This window comes from Onychomys torridus, chromosome 7 (assembly GCF_903995425.1).
Source record: "Onychomys torridus chromosome 7, mOncTor1.1, whole genome shotgun sequence".
Classification (NCBI taxonomy): Eukaryota; Metazoa; Chordata; class Mammalia; order Rodentia; family Cricetidae; genus Onychomys; species Onychomys torridus.
Genome location: NC_050449.1, coordinates 44,925,432 through 44,943,272, shown reverse-complemented (window position 1 = coordinate 44,943,272; position 17,841 = coordinate 44,925,432).

The following is a 17,841-nucleotide window of genomic DNA, read 5'->3' as shown; positions in this document are numbered from 1 at the left end:
ACACAAATGGGTTCCCACATCCTCAAAACATGAAATCCTACAGATGGTCAAGTACTTTTTGTAAAATGGCATAATATTTCAACATAACCTATATACATCCCTCTCCTACATTCTAAGTCATGTCAGAATTACCATGCAAATACTCACCTTCCTGAGTTATTTAGAAAACAGTGACAAGAAAAACCTCAGTGTGTATTCCTTTTCAAAGGTTTTTGATCCCACATTGGTCACAGTGCCGAAGCAGAATCCATGGAAATCAGGGGTCCACTGTAAACTTTTCTTCTAGTATTTTTCACTATGTTCTGTTAACCAATGATTATTATTTAGATTTTTAAAGATTTGGGGTGTGTGTTTGTGTGTGTGTGTGTGTGTGTGTTTGTGTGTGTGTGTGTGTGTGTGTGTGTAAACATCTGCACACACATGCACATATGAGTGTAGTGACTGCAGAGTCCAAAGGTTGTGCCAGAGTTACAGACTGTTGCAGCAGGGACTGTGAAGCAAACTTCAGTCCTCTCAAAAGCAGGAATCAAATCACTTTTAAAACTGGATCCATCTCTCCAGCTCATTGCTATCTGGCTTATGACCACACGAAATAACACAGTGTAGCACAATGCAGTATACTCTAGTTTATAATGCTGTGCTTTATAGAATTCCTGGTTTCCTCACTTAATCCAGTTGTTGGACTTACTGTATGACTATTGTCACTCTGACTCTAGAGCTAAATTCCAATGTAACAGGAAATACATGGGTTTTTTGATTCATTTCATTTTGTCCTGCAGACTGCTCAGGAGTCCCTCCTTCCCCCTGTTCTTATGCTAGAAACTTTGTTTTCAAGACATCTTACCTTCTTTCTTGGGTGATGCCCTAAATTTAGAGAAATCCATCCTTCAGATGCCTCCTATAAAGGATAGTCAAGAATCAGTGTTAAGAATCTGCAGCCCCAAAGGTGTCTCTCTCTTACCTTCATGTTTGGTAGTTTGGCTGGGTATAAAATCCTAGTTTACAAACTGAAGGATTTAAAACACACTGTTCTGGCACTGTTGATGATCAACACTGAGAACACAAAGAACAGGGATGAAAAGATTATTCTGTCAATCACACTGTTTCAAAGTAGAGAGATAAATCTCTGTATGAAGAGATGGTATCCTTCTTAAGGAGGAAAAGATCAGTTCTACATAATTCTTATTAAAAATAGATCTTATCTTTTAAGGCTTCCAACACAATCTAGTTGCCACTTCATAGCAACTACCCTTATTCTAGTTCAGTATGTAGTTACAGTTTCCTTGGATCACAAATTAATGTGCTATTATTTTGTTAATCTATGTCATGTAAATTTAATTCTTAGGCACACAGCCTTCAACAAATATATTACTTTTAACTGTCTTTTTGTTTGTTTTCTGAAGAGTCATTCTGACTCTTGATCATTTCCATATGACTTACTGTTACTTTGAATGCATCCTGAAATTTCACAGGTTGAAAACTTAATCCTTTAACTCAATAGTGTTAGAAGCGGGGCTGTATGAATGATGGGGGAAGGAGAGCTCTGTAATGGATTAGTATTACTATGGGATGGTATTGGTTATTGCAGAACAGTTCAAAGAGGTCAGTTTCTTCTGGTACATGTACTTTCATGCCCTGCAGCCCTTCAGCCATGAGGTGATATAATGCAAAGTCCCCCCCTCCATGTTTCTGGATTTATCAGCCTCCAAACCAAACAAACATCTATTATTTATTGATTATCTAGTCTTAAGTATCCTGATATAGATCAGAAAATGGACCAAGACATAACTGTTTATTTTCCTCTCCAGAGATTTTCAGAAGCTTTCTTTACCTTTGATATCCTAAAACATTTATTATATGCTTTGTTTAAGTTTATGTTTTGTTACCCAATAGGACAGCTTTGAAAGTTAATGCCTATGGCTCTGGGAAATATTTTTTAATATGGCCTTAATCATATTTTCTTTAATTCCTTCTTAGAACTTCTATTACCACATATGAAGTCATATCAACTGCCCATCCATATTCTTGTACTCCCCCCCAAGACACGCACAGTTTTAGGAGAAATCCTCTGAAGAATCAGCTTTGTTGCCTAAGCTTCCCATTTTAATAGTCCTTAATCTGTGCTCTTATTTTTAATACCTAAGGTACTTGTTTTTAAAGCAGTTTTTCCTTTTGAGCACATTTTCTTTTTATTCTGAGAATATTAAAAGTCTTTCCTTTTCATTTTCTATTTTCTATTAAAACTGAGTCTTTCTTCAAGAATCTGATAAATTTGTGAGTACTATACTAAAATTAAATGTTTCTGGGTAGGATTTTTGACCATTGGGCTTCACTGCCAGATGGTATGATAGAGATGGGGTTGTCTTTTTGACCAATCACAAGATGATTCCAGTCTCCATAGGCCCCACCCAGGGAGCTGAGTGACGCTAGTTAGAACTTCCTTCTAGGATGCAGACCTCTACCTAGGACCCTCTGTTGTCACCAAGCTTCTATCTTACCTGAGGAATTCAATTTTTCTGTTCTGATGATTCCTTGATGCTAAACTTCCAATCCTTGGCCTGGGGATAGAGGGACATTTGCCCTAGACAGGGGAACCTAGAGACCAAACCACTAATACAAAAAACATTTACAACTAACCCATCTGTTTTTAGCCGATCCTACACTTCCTACTTTTCCAGATACCTGTGGTCTCAAATTCCTGAGTCTTTTGGGGGTTCTTCAGATTGAATCCGTTTGCTTTTATTGTCTGTCCACGCTGCAAGCTTGGATTGCTGCTCTGTCAGGTCAGTAAAGTCAGTTCACATCTAAGCCCTCCAACTTCCTACTTCCAATCTAAGAAAGAATTAGTCTGATAAAAACCCACGGCCTTGTGTCCTTGTAAACATATGCCCTTAAAAAAAAATTCTGTTGTCATTCTAACAAGGCTTGGAGAGGAGGAAGAGGCAACACAAACATGCCTGTGCCTACCTGGAGCCACACCTTTCATTTCATAATACAATTTAGTATGTTTTTATTCTCATGATATTTGGATATTGTTTAAGTAGGAAGCAATTTCTTAAATAACTATTATGGTTGGACACAGAGGCATTCTTTATTACTGGTCTTCATTTTCACTCTGTGGTGGTTAAAAGTATCTTCTAATGAAATAGTATTAGTAACAGGATCTGTCTCACAGTAAAGATTACCTGAAACAATTCATCAAAACTACCCAGTGACTATAAGAAGTCAAATGTATTTAGCTGTTAGGTAATAACTTAATGCCTTTTCACAGCTGAAGTATAATTTTTTCCCTTGTATTCAAAACATTTGCCCTGACCGTCCAAAGGAATTCTACAAACAGTCTGACTGAGTTGCATTCAAAGCTCTCAAGTTAATATAGTGGGATAGCTAGGTGACAAATTACATCATTTGTATTTTTTTAGTAATGAGTACAGGGTAGGAAAAAAATGAAGAGAGAAACTGTGCGCTGCTACATTTTAGCCTGAGACAAAAATGTATTCAGCAAGAAACCTGGGAGAAAGTTTTCAGGGTCCAGTTTTGGGGTCAATTGTGTACCTTATAATTCCCTATCCAGGCCATCAGAATAAGATCCCAGCTGTCATCAGGCACAAGAGGTACTTAGAATAGCAGCACTCTGGAGGAAAACGGCAGACATGGTGCTTCCATTTGGCAAAGAACAGGATCCTCTTTCCACTTTTGGTATGAAGCAGAGCCCATATCCTACTACATAGAAGCTACAAACCTCTCACTATCCAAGTCTAGTGATACCTGCCCATAATCCCTAGGAGGGATGAAGCAGTAAGATCACAAGTTCAAGAGTAACTTGAAACTTAGTAAAACCCTGTCCCAAACGAAAAATGAGAAGAGTGCTGTGAAGTATCTCAGCAGTAGAATGTTTGACTAGAGTGCCCCAGGTCCTACATTCCACCTCCAATCACAAAACTGACTAATTAGTTAATTAAATAAAAAGTCTTTATAATACCGATGTCTCACACTAACTTGCAAGTAAGGCAAAAACCATGTTGTAAGTTCTATCAGAGAGAGCCATTCCATCTCTGCACTGAGCAGGACTGAGGCTAAAAGAGCAGCAATCACAATGACCAGTAGTGACTTCTCATAGCAACAGGTTGACAACCGTGACGATGGTTCCGTAACCACCACTGCCAGACATCCAAGATCCAGTGACACAGGCAGGTACCGGTTCAACATCTTGGTTCAGTGCCAGCACCAGAGCATACCCTCACTAGCCAGGATGAATGAGGTCATTTGTCAGGTTATGACAAGACAGTGCCTGTCACTTACTGTGAGGTGCTGTGTAGTGGCCACTATTTAAATGTTTTATCTTAAATAAGCTGAACCAGTTACTTGGCTACCTCTGTAAACTAAGAAGGTGGAACTAAGAGCTAACACTCAACTCCACACTCCAGCACTGGGCTTTGCTGTAGAAAATGGAGATCCTTTCACCTGTTCATTATGGAGTGGGACTGGGTGTTTGAAGTCTGGGTGCGGTAAGTCAGTCCTAAATCATGGCTGCATGTGACCAGATTTAGGGACCCTGGGAATCTGCACCCAAACTGGTGCATGCCTTTAATTCCAGCACTTGGGAGGCATAGCCAGGCAGATCTCTGTGAGTTCGAGGCCAGCCTGGGCTACAGAGCGAGATCCAGGACAGGTACCAAAACTACACAGAGAATCCCTATTTTGAATAAAAACAAACAAAAAAATCTGCACCCTATACGATCTTCTTTCTCATTATAAAGCCTTCTCCACTGGATCCAGGCTGGCCCAGCCCCATTCCTGAGGCTGCAAGACCCAGCCCCATCTTAAAACCAGAATCCAAATTGATTGTGGTATTGCTGAGTTATAGCTCCATCAGTGTCTTTGGCCTTGTTTTAAGATTTTCCCTAAGGAACATGTGCTAGTTATTTCATTGGGAAAAGAACATGTTTTTAAAATGTGTTCTTAATCAGATAACTAATTTCTTGGTCCTTCATAGTTTCTAAAGATTCAGTTCAGTAACTCTATATTTTTAATCTGGCTCCTTCAAGTAACATTTTAATTACAAAAGATCCAAACGTGTAATATGTATACTAGCCCAGGCTATCTAGACACCATCAGCAGACACAGAGCTTCACGAAGGCTGTCAGAGCCCACATATCAGGTCCCCTAAAAGTTTCCAAACAACCTGTCCTACCACAGTTAGCCTATAGGACATTTTCATGAGGACAGCAATCCCCATTCAGTGTAGACACAATCAGCAGGAAGCCATGCCCAAGTCCCAGAGCCAAGACCCAAATTCTCATTTCCTAACTCAAGATCCTGTATTTTTGTTTTCCTAAAAGGGGCTGTCCAGCTGGCTTTGTGACCTCTCTGGTTGCTGTCTCAAAACCCTTTTCTATTTTACAAATTCAGAGGAGCTGGTGAGCATTCTGTCTTTGTTAAGACAGGAAATTCATGCTTCCCATGAGAAGTCTTTTAGGCCTGACCTAGATAAAGCTGAATGCCCTGCCTCTGGATTCTTACATTCCTCTGGACTCCTAGAACAGCAGCAATGCTGAGAAAGAAGTGCACTTTAGAGTGCCATGAGTTTCTGAGTCCTCTTTAATTAAAAAGGGATTGGGGGAATTTAGTTTATCAAGATCCTCAGATAAGTCACAGAACACATTTTTTAAGATACACGATCTTGTTACTAAGAGCAATAGGAGAGATTATTAAGGGTTTCATAAATACTTAGAGAATGACAAAGAATGTTAATGATGCAGGACAGAAAAGTTCTCTTCCCCTTAAAAATAATTCAGACTAATGGAGGACCTTGAAAGACATCTCATGTATTTCATTCCAAGCCTTGAGCACTTGATCCAAGAGGGGGCTGCCTGCAAGAAGCCCCCATTGACCTCTTTTATGCTTCCATCTTGGCCTTAAATATCAAATGAAATTCAAGAGAGATGAACTGTAAGGCATCTTGCCAGGATCATCTATCGGAGTTCATAAAGCCCTGTGTGGAGATGCCAATGTTGTAAACTCTCAGCACTTCTGATATTTTCAATGGAAAAGTTTTCAAACTGTCTGGGGATTAGCTGCGTGGTACCATCTCTATCAATCATGAGATCATGTGCCCAGACAAGAACTGGCTTGATACAGAATTTATTCCAGTTGCTGCACCTGGTGAGCAGGTCAATAGACTGTCTATCATCTAAGCCTCCCCAGTTACAGGATCATTGCAAACCATGCCCTGTCCCTGGAAGCCACTGCATTTTCAATATAACATGTGATAATAAAGGAATAATTATAGGAGTTGTGATTTTGTTAATATTTGAGGGTTCTATGTGGGGATCTCTTGAGACTGGAGTGGAGACAGATGGAAGAGAAAATTTTACCTTCATAACTGATAACGTTCCTTAGACTAGCTGGTGGAGGAAAACTGGCATCCTTTGAAAAAAATCTTCTATTCTAGTTTGCTTTCTACTGCTGTGATAAAACACCATGACCCAAAGCAAGTTGGGGAGGGAAGGGGTTCATTTAGCTTATGGTTGCATTCCATTATGAAGGCAAGTCAGTGCAGAAACTCAAGGCAGGAACCTGGAGGGAGAAACTGAAGCAGAGGCCAAGGAACAGTACTGCTTTACAGCTTGGTGTGTGTGTGTGTGTGTGTGTGTGTGTGTGTGTGTGTGTGTGTGTGTGTGTTTTACACAACCCAAGACCAGTTGCCCAGGTGTGGTACTGCCCCTAGTTGGGTGGACGCTCCCACATCAATCATTAATCAAGAAAACGCTCCCATAGATTGCCTATAAGCAATCTGATGAAGGCATTTTTTTTTTCAAGTGAAGTTCCCTACACCCAGATGACCCTGGCTTGTGTCAAGTTGATAAAAACTAAACAGCACATCCTCCATAAATAATGCTATAGACTGACATGAGTAATTGCATAAACAATACCACAGACTGTTTAGGCTGCCATAAAACATAACAGTATCCTCAATCATAAACAACACTAGAAGTTAGGTGGCTTAGACAAAATAGATTTTTCTCATAATTGTAAAATCAAGAGGTCCAAGACCAGAGTGCCAGCACAATTGGACCCTGGAGAGGAGACTCTTCCTGAATTCAAGATGGATGTCTTCTTACTGTCTTCATAAGACAAGGGGGAGGGCAGGGAGAGGTAGAGGTCTGTGGAATCTCTTCTTATAAGAGCACTGATCTTAACATGTGGCCCACTCTCATGACTCCATCTAAATCTAATTATGTTCCGTGCTCCTCATCTCCAAACACTTTCATGCAAGATCTTTATGCATTACTCTTTAAATTGAGAATGGTGGAGGACGGGGCAGTGACAATTCAATTCACAGTAATGATGTAATTGTCATGAGGCAGAGACTCCAAGGGCACTTGTGAATTAAGATGTTAAAACTGACCATTAAACTGTTCTTTAGTAGAAAGGACTTAGCACTTAAGACAGAATTGTGATCCAATGATTGACTAGTAGTGATGGGAGAATCAAACAATGGAAAAGAAGCAGAGAGAGAATGACCAGCTAGTGATCTAGACAACAGATCAAACTAAGAGAACATTCCTTTGAATGGGATGCCAGAAAGGCTTTAACACAGGGATTGCCTAACACTCAAGTCTAAGTCTGTTTACACTTGTTTTAGTGAACACTCCTCCCACTCACCCCTGTTTCTCCAAGTCTCAGTTGGTTTTGCAGCACATAAATGTGCTCTGTGGAGCAATTCTTACTATGGTACTTAAGAAAAGGGCCTCATTTTAGACCTTAGCCTCCCATGAACCAGCAATGGATATAAGCTGGCCAAACCATCCACAACAGTGGAAAATCCCATTATGCCTATAGATCAATGAATCTCTCAACTCTCATCTGAGGAGTGTCTGTTTGCAATAGATGGTGTCAGAGACCCACAACTGGCTGAGGCTCAGAAAATTAGTGACTTCAATTCTCAGCCCCAAACAGAACAGATACCCCTCCTCCCAAGGCTCAGGGACCATTGTGGAATAAAAGGCAGAAAGTATAAGAGTATAAGAGCCAAAGGCAGTAGATGGCCAGAAGGAAACAGTGTCTTATGGACACAAGAGGACAGCTGCACATATGAGCTCTCAGCAGGGAACAGTAAACACAGTGAACATAGGAACAGGGCAGCATCCACAAGATCTATACAAGCCCATGCCAGACCAAATTCTAGAATGGAGAGGGGACTGGGCACACAATCCCACCGCAAGCCCAAGAGCTACTGGCAATTATTAGCTGCTGAGAAAGGAAGAATCCATTTTCTCTACGAATGTAGCCTCTGGTAAGTCAACCATGCTCTGATGGAAGACCACACAGCCAAACAATATTTAAGCAACACAAATTGGTCTTGTGGGGTAAAACCAAAATAACACTAAGTTGGATGGTTGGGGGAAGGGAAGATCTGGGAAGAGTTAGTGGGTAGGGTGCATATGCTCGAAGCACAGAATACATTGTACAAAACTCTAATCAAAGCCTATAGTTAGTACAGGTTAGGTGGAAAAAAAAACCCTACTCTGAACATTGTACAACTGGGTCCCAACTTCCAGTGTTCCCCTAAGCAATCCCCAGAGAGGCAGCTGCTGCATCAGCTGCCCCATGTGTCTCTTAGTCAGCAAGAAAACACAAAGTTCTTTTTCAAAGCTAACATATACATAGAGTGTTTGTTTACTTGTTTGCTTGAGAGTAGGAGAAAGGGGAAACTTCTAAATAACTGTCCTTTCTTTTCCTTATATGATTAAATATGACTAAGCATTTGCAAAATGTTTATTCTTGAGAGGTACATGTCACTCCTTCAAGTCCAAAGTAAAGATGATTCTGAATGTGAAGGTGGGGAGAAAAATATTTATTCCAAGTATTTCAGTTAATGAAAATGCCTATTTGAACTCCCTCTCATCAGGAGTTCTACAGCTCTCTAGCAGAACCCTTGGCATGGGTACTTTTGACTCCTGTGGGATTCTGTGAGGTCCACTACCTCTCCAAGATTCCTTTCCCAAACCTCCTTTCTGCTGACACCTTCATTTTACCCCCCCCACACACACATACACACACATTCTCCAGGCCCCCTCTCCCTCCCTCCAGTTCAGGACTTTCTTCTTCTGCAGGGATTTCTCCTCATCTTGGTCAGCCTTCTGTGTGTCTCCTGACAAGAATCTACTTTTGATGGATCCCACAGTCCCATGGCCTCACATTTAAGTCCCCACAGCTCAATCAAACATGCCTACTCCAAGATATCATGTGTGACGGAATAATAAGGCGATGGTGGAAAGTCAGAGAAGCCACATTTTTTTATATGACCACTTAAAAAGCTAAGCACGCTATTGAAAGGAACTGGAGGTAGATGCCCTGGTCAAGTCCCAGCCATGATGACAGAGTTTTAGTTTTGCATATAGAGAGATGTGAGTGAGGTATGGCTACATCCCCAGCTCTGCCTAGCTGAGACTGATTGTGGTCAGCCACTTTGTCACATCTTAGGACTGGTAACCACATCTTATGGCCATTGTGAGTATGAATTGCCTGAAACAGTACAATAGCTGATGTGGTTCTACTGTAAAATGTCCTCATGGACCCAGCTGGGGGCGCTGTTATAGAAAAGTTGTAGAACCTGGGGGCGGGGCTTGCTGCAGGAAGTGACTAGCTAAGGGTGGGCCTTGCAGTTTGGAAGCTTGCCTGCACTTCCTATCTGACTCCCATCTCCCGGTGGAGGATAGCGTGTGCCCACCCACCTCATATTCTTACTGCCTTCACTGCAGTGGTCGACCGTATTCCGTATTTCTTCTTAAATGCTCAGCCTAAAGCCCAGCTGTTTGGTCTCAGCAATCAGCAACTATTAGAGCTGTAGTAGGGGACAAAACATGGTCTCACGAAAGCACCAGCTTGCATTATCATTTCCAGTGATCAACTTCAGAGCGCAGCAAAGTATTTTCTGGGGAGCTCATTAAGACCCACTTCAGTCTTCCCATGGAGGTTACTAAGAACTTGAGGATAAGAGTAACTTCTTGCTGTTTAAGACAGCAAACCATTAGCAATCAATGCTCCAAGTTCTGAGGGCAAAGAGTTCATACCGCCTCCCCTCCCTCCCCCCCCCCCCCCCCCCCGTCTGCCCCAAATGTTCAAATACTACTGTCTGTACAGGGGTAAGTGAAATTTATTTAAATGAAACATAAATTTTTCTAGGTATTATATTCTGCATCGTACCTAAAAGAAAACTAAGGCTCTAAGAATGTACATGGCTTATCTGGGGCCTTATGTCAGCCAGTGTCCCAGTAGACACAGCAGAGCTGATCAATACGAGATGATGAAGTAACCAGAAATTTAACAGCGGAAAGCTGTTAGCATCTCTAGGTTGACAAGGCTAGAGAAGAGTTCCTGTAGAGGAATGGTGTTGCCATAGTCTAGGGAGAACAAGAGTCTTGGAAAAGGATCCACCCAACAAGAACCACCACTGTGCCAGGGAGACAAGGGAGCAAGAACAGGTACCAGGTGTATCCCAAGTAGTCCCTTTCCAATGTCTGTCTTGTTCCTATCCTCCACTGAGTGAATCCAACAAGAACCACAGGGCCAGGAAGCTGGGGTAAGGCAGTGCATGTTAGATTCTAGGGCACAGAAAATAATATAAGAGGGTCAAAATGATGAAAGCCCAGAAATTATACAACTTCTAAGCAGTTACCTAGGGCCTCACTCAACAATCGGTGCATGCCCCCAATACTCATCTCACTGCTCTGATATTAATACAAGTTGTAAAGAAAAGGAGACATTCCTGGTTGAGGTTCACCTACAAAGAAAGTGAGAGAAAACTACAAGATACCTCCAAAGAGAGCAATAGGAACAAAATAAAGCTGAATTTGGATTTAGGGTCCATTACTCATTCATCTTTGCCCCCTTTGTAAGGTTTCAGTCTCCTTTTTGGCTCATTCTAAGATGTATGTCCCCTGTGTTGAGTATCTGAGGCCAGTAAGTCACTACTTTCTGCTTTGAGGGAAGCAGACCTGTTAAACTCCCTGCTCGACCCACAGCCTCACCCAACAGTCAGAATTCCAATGAATGACACATTCTCCATCAGGTTACAGAGAACAACAAATTCAACAAACACCTACCATAGGCTACAAATTCTTCAAGGCATGGGTAAAAAGTAGGCAACCATTTCTTGCTTTGTGGAGCTTGTATTTGAGCGGAAGAGCAAACCTTACTATACCAACCAAGCAAAGCAGGTCCTTTAAGAAGCAGGGAGTGGGTAGGGAAGACAATACAGCAAAGAAGGGGGATAATAAGAATTTCTGGGGTTGGGGATTTAGCTCAGTGGTAGAGCGCTTGCCTAGCAAGCACAAGGCCCTGGGTTCAATCCTCAGCTCCAAACAAAAAAACAAAAAATAAAACAATAACAAAAAAAAAAAAAAGAATTTCGGGTTTAAATGGTGTGGTTAGAGAAGGACTCACCAAAAAGTTGAAAAGGTATGAGACACTTCACAGATGTACATGTGGTGATAAATGTTAGCTATTAGTACTGCTCAAGGAAATGTTTAGTTTCTGTAAGGTATGCACTGAGTGGTTCTCTCTCCATCATCATAATGAGAAAGGTCTGAGAGTCACTCCCTGGATAATAGCACCACCCAACCATCTGTTCAGTTCTGCCCCTAGTCAGCCTTGCTAAGCCTGAGATTCTAAGCACCACTCCTGGAGAATGGGATCACTTTTTGGTGAAACTGACCTGAGCCCATATATTCATCTTTCCTGGGTATAGTTTGCAGTCTCAGCTGAATTAAATTGCTGACATTCAATATGGACTCTTCTGTTGGATAGATCTTAGAAATAAGTCATTGCAGACACAGCTACTTCCCTTGGGGTCATCTCCAGTTGGATGCCCTTGGTTTGAGGCTATATAGGTCAGAATAGCCCATAGTACATTGAGACAATAAATTAACTGAAATCCCAGGTGCTTAACACAATAGAAGTTTATTTCTTATTCATGTAACATCCATTCTGGGCCAGAGTGACCCTTGAAGACAGCTCTTCTCCCACAAGGCCACTTCAATCCTGTGACTCCATCAAATCTCAAGTCTATACAAGGCTCTTTCCTCAGTGATGGGGAAGAGAGTCTGTAGATATTTCATACTTGCTCCTAAGTCTTTAGCCTGGGAGTAAACAGACTATTTCTGTACATAGATCAATTGGCTAAATCTAGAGATGTGGCCCCAAGGTTTCACCTTCTGAAAGTGAGATCATCTGACTAGCCTTCCAGCAGGAAGGAAAACTGGTCAAACAGAATCATTTGCCCCTACTCCAGAGGTGTGGGAAAGGCCTAAGAAATGCCACTCACCACATGCTCAGGTCCCACAAAGGTAGCTTTATGTATAGTTTCATAAAATATATAAAAGCTTTTCCATAAGACTCCAAAATGAAACATGGGTATATGCTTTTAGAAATCTCCTTAAAACCAACAAGATTCTTATTTTATCTACAAGGACCACACACAAAAAAAAAATTTACTATGGAAACCATAGAGCTTTAACTTACCAAAACTTGGTCAAGTGACTATGTAAATTCTTCCCCAAGAGCAAGGGATTACTCAGCCCCTCCATAAGCGTTAATGAATGAACATGCTACATGAAACGCAACTCTTGATGACAGTATCTTATGTTGAATGGGCTCCCACAATTTGTCACATGTTAAAGAATGCTCTCCAGAAAAAAACATTCAAAATGTATTATCTTCATTTTCCCATGTTAGGAGAACATCCTCATTTCACATTATTCTTGGCAATTCTACTAAAATTTGCTCTGGGGCTGAGGACTGGCTCAATGGAGAAAAACACTTGAGGCACAAGCACAATGACTTGAGTTTGAGCCTCTAACCCCACAATGGAAACTCTTGAACATTATTCTCTGAGCTCCATAGACAGCCTGTGGCATGTGCATACCCACCCTTACACACAATAATCATAACTAAACACATAAAATTTTGAAAATAAAACTTGCTCTCTAGGTTATTTTTAATGAGTGAAAAGGAGTGAGACTCAGTACTTGATTCACTGATCAACAGAGATAAATACCTACTCACCACTTTCACCCAAAGTAGTGACATCATATTCACAGTGGCTGCTTCTCTAGACCCTGTTGTGTATGGGGCCTAGGACAGTCATCTTATGTCAATAACATCCACAACCTGACAGAGCCTGCTTCAGCTCCCCTTATCTTTTCACTCAGTAGATAACTAATGTATCAGGACATGCTGAGTAATGGTTAGGACCTGCAAGAAGGGCTCTTAGACGCCTAAGATATTCACAGAAGGACCTATGAAGGGACATATATGGTGGGTTTCTGTTCTCTGGACAGGACATGCTAATTCTCATATTAAAAACAGATCTTTTTGGAAATGTCTTTGGCTATTAATGGCCTTTTTGCTTATCTATGAATTTTCAGATTTCTTTTCCTAGTTTTGAAGAATTTATTTGGTATTGTGATAGACTTTCTACAGCTATGGGGAACATGGGCATTCCAATCCATGAATATGGGAAGTGTTTCTATGTGTGTATATTTAATTTTTTCTTCAATGTTTTATCATTTTTATTATAGAAATCATTTACTTTCTTAGTTAAATTCATTCCTAAGTATTATTGGTCTTGCAGGTATTGTAGATAGTATCATTTTCATGATTTCTTTTTCAGAAAATTCACTATTGGTGCATAGAGAATAATGCTTTTCACATGTTAATTTTCATGTCGATATATGTTACTGAATTGTTTATCTGTTCTGATAGTCTTTTGGGGAATAGGGGAGCAGAGCTTCGGGTAGCATAGACTGGCTTCAAACTCACTGTGTAGTTGAAGCTGGCCTTGAACTCCTCATCCTCCTGTATGTCGGGAGTGATGGGATTATATGTGTGCCCTGCCACACCCAGCTTTGGTGGAATCTTTTGTTTTTCTAAAATTAGATCACCTAAAACATGGATCACTTGATTATTCCTTTCCTATTTGTACCCCATTTATTTCTGACTCTTGCCTAACAGTTGTCACTAAAATTCTTAGTAGTATACTAAACAAACATTGGTGAGGGTGGACATCGAATTTTGCTCTTGATATAGAGGGAATGCCTTCAGTCTTTCCCTATTCTGTGTGACGCAGCTATGGGTTTGACATATAGAGACCTTATTTTGTTTAGTCTTTCACTGGAGTGTACCTATAAGGGTTTCCTGAACAACTTTGCTATTCACGCCCCAAGCAGCTAACTAAGGAAAGTCAGGGCAAGAACTCAAGGAAGGACCCTGGAGGCAAGAACTGAAGCAGAGCCCATGAAGAGTGCTGCTTACTGGGTTGCACAGCTTTCTTTCTTCTTTAAATCAACCCTGGATCACCTGCCCAGGGATGGTGCCATCTCTTCCTCTCCCATTACACTTCCTCCTGTGTATGCCCACTAATACTCACATACCTCTTCTTCTTGAATTATTTACACACACACACACACACACACACACACACACACACACACACACACTTCCCTAAACACGTAAGCCCCCTTTAACATTAAATTTTCCTTGAAATAACCTAAGCTATAGGGATCAGAGCACTCTGGCTCTTTGGTCGACAGTTATCATACACTTCTCTTCTGTCATTGAAGCATCACCAGAGCCTTAACGCCCCAAAGCTGTGACATGAGGAAGGCAGCTGAGGAGCTCCAGAAACCCAGCAAGGAGAGAACTGGAAAGAAACTGACTAGAGGAGGTAAGAGGCTATGAAGAACCAAAAACAAGGGCTGAAAATGACTACAAGGCCAGGTCCCTAGAAAAGCTGGAAGGAGATGCCAAGGGATAAAAATCTAGCCAAGGACTTTGACACTCGAAGCTCAAGAGGTATAAATCTGGCCTTGGGGTGTTGGTACCCTGAATTCTTTGAAAGTCTAGAGATCAAGACATAGAGCCTTTAGGTTTGGAAACTGGGCCAATGAACCCCCAGAACCCATAACACTCAACAAAAAGGGAGCAATAGCCTCTTACCTGTCTGTAGTTCCTCTCCTGGTCCAGCAAAAGAACCCCTAAGAAGCATTTCATAACAAAACCAAAATGTCACAAACAAGAAACTTATCACTTACCAGTCCCAAAGAGGTGAGGGGAGCTGATAAAAAGCCAACAACAGAGACCTCAGTCAACAAGGAGAGGGTGCCCAGGAGCAAGAGGACCCACACAGGCTTACACCAAAGCCTGCAAATCTAAGGGAGTGGGATTTCTCTGAAAGGTTTTCCCAAACAAGCTGGGTATTGGGCAATTTAAAGGAAACATATTGGAGGGTGGGGTCAGGGAGCTTCTTTAGCTGACTCAGGTGTTGGCCATTAGGATTTTTCATGGTCAACAGCTGCAGAGTGTACAGGTTGTGCATTAGTGAGACGAGGCAGGAGAAAGCTACTTAACTGTTTACACAGGACAAAGGTGATCGGGTACCTCTGGATTTCAGGTAACTTGTGTCTGTCTAAAAACAGGTACCCAGAAGAAGAAACCATGATGAGCAAACTTAAATGAGCTGTAAAAATTGCAATGGAGCAAGTGGCACCCAAATGGATGACTGAGGTAGCTCACCTGGTCATCACAGCCCATCACTGACAGGTGGGGTGACTCAGTGGGTGGCTGTTGGATGGCTCAGTCTTTGCCTCTCCACAGGAGTTCCCTAGGTGGAAAATAAGACTTTGAGGCACATGTCATAAAATTTGTTTTTATAGCATTATAAAGCTATGCATGGTTGTTATAAAATAAACACACAAAGTCAAAATTTAAAGCCACCCTCGAGACTTTTCCCTGTTCCTACTTACCATGCCCAATTAAAATAGCCTTCAAGGCTCATTAGCCACCAGAGAGTATTAGTCTTTTGCCAACTCTGATGATACACACACTTCCCATTTCTGCACACTGGTCAATATCGCACAGCTCCTGTACTTTGTCATATTTAGTCAACAGAAAGTTGTAGATCTTCCAGGTCTGTAGAAAGAGATCTGCCTTCATCACCCTAATGGGATTTACATACAATTCTAATATGGTTGTTGGGGTTTTTGTTGTTTTGGGTTTTATTTTTGTTTTTGTTTTTTACTATTAGAAATGGCATTTCATGAGCATTTTATGACTAGGTCTTTGTGCATCCATTGGTAGAACAAAATTCAAGAAGTGGAATTGCTGGATGAGTGCATTTGAGAGACTTTGATTAATATGCTTGCACGAATGTATATTTTCAGGCACTCTTTCAATGAGTGACTTTTCCTGAGAATTAAAGTATAAGAGACAAAAAGTAAAATCCAGAGATCTTGATGGGGGATGTAGAACACAGAAGCAAGGAAACAATGGCAAAGCCAGTGTACTACCCCATCCTGCATGGACCAATGAGTCTTCTACCCAACAGGAAAGAATTGAGAAACTGATGATAATTAAATACATAGCTAGCCAGGATTTTAAATAGATGGAGAACTTTGTGGGAGTGGAAGGAACAGCTTCTTACCCACCTCCCTGGTTTTTGTTCAAGGATCTCTGTGCTTTACCTCAGGAAAGAAGAGGACATTTGGACAAGGTTTTCTTTCAAAAACAACAAGTACAAAATGTTTCAGTGGTAGTAATTTAATTCTAACACCCCTCAGAATTCCCAGAAGAAACAAGATCCAGCCCAGTCGACGATTAAGTCATTTGGGTGAAACGGGGTTAAAGGAGTTGACGTCAATAAATGGGCTCTTTCTGGCCTTCCTGAGCTGAATTAATAAAAGCGGCACAAAACATCTTAACCCATGCTTGTTGAGCTCTGAAGCAATCCATTGCCCATTCCCTGATGGGATTTTCTAAGAGAAAGAGAGATATCTGATCCCAGGATAAAATACCACTAAGTACCTGCCAAGAAGCTTCCCCCTTGAAGAGCAAGAATGAAAACCAAGTCTTTAAGGCAAAGCATTCCAGATGCAGAGAAGCCTGCTGCTGCTGCTGCTGTTTCCTCTAAATGAATCACCTGCAATTCATGGAAAGCCACTGACTCCACGCGCTTCCTCCCTCTTTCCTGGTGCCCTATTCTGCCAGATTTCCCTTCTTCAGAGAAACATTTCAGTAATCTGTCCCCATGACCCAAGGTATCCATACCAGCCTGATGAAATGTCTGTCCAAACCACAAATGAGAAATTACTAAGATTAGGGTTCAAGTCACATTATTCATAATAGTTATGTTCAATAAAGGGCACGTGTGCTGAGTTATGGTCCACTAGGTACTGCCAGATGAAAATACTGAAATGCATAGTAGATTCCTGCCAATGCAGTGGTCAGCTTTTCATCAATAGATCAATACCTAAGTTGCCTTGGTGTGTATTTTTCTTTTATGATGTCTAATTTATTATTGATTCATTTACGCTGGATTTGTAGCCAACAGTACTATAACTCATGCCTGAATGAAGCTTATCAAACACATGTATTTTTCCTGAAAGATCCATCACAGCCTACTTGTAATTAGAAATACCAAATGGTACTTCAGAATTATACTGGTGAGCATTATAATGAGAAGGGTTAAATCACCAACAAAAACACACAAAAAAATATGAAATTAGATATGCATTTTTAAAAGACAGGTAGGGCTGGGAGACAGAAAAGTGCTTGCCATGAAAACATGAGGACTTGAATTCAATCTCCAGCATCCACCCAAAAAGATCTGGATGTGCAGCAAACACTTATTGTTCCAGTACTGAGAAGGGAAAGAAGGACAAGTGGATCCCTGTGGCATTCCATCCTAGCCTAACCTGCAAGCTTAGGATCCATTGGGAGATTTGGTCTCCAAATCAAGAAGGGGACACACACACACACACACACACACACACACACACA